Genomic DNA, 2661 nt, shown 5'->3' on the forward strand with positions numbered 1-2661 from the left:
CCATTGGACAACAGATGTGTGGAACTCTCCTTAAAAATGCCAAATACCATTCAAGTTTAGGAAATACTTGAATTCCCTGCTGGTAAATGATGGCCCACTGGTTGTGACCAACACTTCCCGGAACCTGCATTGTATAAAAGATGCTTACAGTTTTTCTATCATCGTCCGTGTTGACGAATGAACTCTATGCACATCCAACCATTTTGACTGGGTGTCCATCCCATGAATGTGATGGAGTGGCTGGCGATACTTTTTGTCCTTATTAGCACTCTGGGCACTGCCGCACCAATGCAGCGATGTCTGCATCCAATCCTGGTCACCGTAGAAATCCTCTTGTCAACATCTTCATTTCGGACAGCCCTCTATGACCCTGGAGTATCTGACAGTGACCTTTGCTTGGGACAATCACTCTTGCTCCACATAATAAAATGCTCTCCTCTATAGATCCAGAAAGGTTACAATTCTGATTGGGATGGCCCCTTGGTATTCCCCCATCATCACCAGCTGTTTTAGTGTTGCTAGGATTGGATCTTTACATATCTACAGTCTGATATTGTCAGCTGTGACCGGAAAGATGTCCAGAAAATTTAAAATCAGAACAGATTCTTTCAGTGGCAGTACCACTGGTGGTATATCTATCAGCCAGAGGCAGCTCAAAGCATCCTGGACAGTGTGCCAACTTGTAATTGTCTGCAATCAGAATAAGAGCCCACTGCTGAATTCAATGTAAAGCTGTTGGCGGCATGGCCTTATCCATGGAGTAGCACTAGCAGGGATTTGTGGTTTGTTACTTTTACAAACTTACATCCTTAAAGCTATTGTGGAACTTTCTCACATCAACGAGGACTACCAAATCTTCCTTCTCTATGTGGATGGATGTATTGGCACTCTGCATCAGCTAAAGTCTTGGAAGCATACACTTTAGGGAGTTCCTCTCCACTGGGCCATTTGTAAGCCAATACCATCCAGATACTGTACAGTGAGGCTTGCAAGTCAGCACCAGATCTTGCTTGGGAACATAGTGTGCCATCACTTCAGACAAAGATAGCTGCTTCTTCACTTCCTTAATGGACACATCCTGGCTACAAGATCATTTCCAAGGCTGGCCCTTTTTCAATAGTAAATTGAAGGGTGCCAGGATGGAGGCCAAGTTACGTGTGAACTTTCCATAATAATTCACTAAACCAAGGAAAGACCGAAAATCTGATACAGATTGAGAGCTGGGGCACCTTTGATTGCCCACACAATGGATGCAACCTGGTCTTTCTTTCACTCTGTCGCCCAAGTAGGTCACTTGGGGTGTCTGGAACATACATTGTTCCCTGCTAAGGCGCAAGACCGCCTTGGAGAAATGCCTAAGCACGATGTCCACGTTCTCCAAATGCTCTTTCCTGTCATTAGCACAACACCTAGATAAATGGCGACCTGTGGTAAATCTTGCAAAAGGTTCTACATCATCTTGAAAAAGCACAGGCTGATGATATTCCAAATAGTGGTCTCATTCGGGCACAAATCCTATGGGTATTAATTGTAGCATCCTTCTGGGAATCCTCATCTAACCGCAATTGCAAGTACGCATGGCTGATGTCCAGCTTTGTGAAGGACAGCAGCCCCTGCCAGTTTTGGATATAAGTACTCTATGCAAGGGACTGGGTATATTTATCCAGATGCAAAAGGCGGTTTACCATTTGTTTAAAATTCCCACAAAGGCAAACTGACCTATCCAGCTCTACAATCGGTATGACAGACGCTGTCATTCTGCAGAGTGTACTGCAGTTATGATTCCTTCACTTTCCAGCCTCCTGATTTCTGCCTCTACTTTTGAACGCAAGGCAAATGGCACTGCATGGACTTTGCAGAATTGTGGAATTGCTACCTAGTTGACATGCAAGGTGGCCATGGCTCCTTTGATAGTCCCTTGACCTTCCTGAAAAACGTCTGGGTATTTAATTAGAACTTTACTCATTCAGCCATTTTCTAATTGAAAAACACTGAGCCAATCAAGGTGAATCTTTCTCAACCAGTTTTGCCACATCAGACTGGGAGCCTGAGCCTTTCACTGCAATCAGTTGTAACTGAACCAGCTGCTTCTCATACGAGACTGGAACTGAAATTGTAGCCTTAACCTGTAAAGGTTTTCAGTCTCGCTGAGGTCTTATGCAAGCTTAAGGGTTGGACTTCTCTTTGGTGAATATTAGAGTCATAGAGACGTACAGCATGGAAATAGACCCTTCGGTCCAATCCGTCCATGCCGACCAGATATCCCAACCCAATCTGGTCCCACCTGCCAGCATGCGGCCCATATCTCTCCAAACCTTTCCTATTCATATCCCGTCCAAATGCCTCTTAAATGTTGCAATTGTACCAGCCTCCACCACATACACTGGCAGCTCATTCCATACACGTACCACCCTCTGCGTGAAAAAGTTGTCCCTTAGGTCTCTTTTATATCTTATGCCCTCTACTTCTTGACTCCCCCACCCCAGGGAAAAGACTTTGTCTATTTATCCTATCCATGCCCCTCATAATTTTGTAAACCTCTATAAGGTCACCCCTCAGCCTCCGATGCTCCAGGGAAAACAGCACCAGCCTGCTTAGCCTTTCTCTGTAGCTCAGATCCTCCAACCCTGGCAACATCCTTGTAAATCTTTTCTGAACCCT

The sequence above is a fragment of the Chiloscyllium plagiosum genome, chromosome 14 (assembly GCF_004010195.1).
Source record: "Chiloscyllium plagiosum isolate BGI_BamShark_2017 chromosome 14, ASM401019v2, whole genome shotgun sequence".
Lineage (NCBI taxonomy): Eukaryota > Metazoa > Chordata > Chondrichthyes > Orectolobiformes > Hemiscylliidae > Chiloscyllium > Chiloscyllium plagiosum.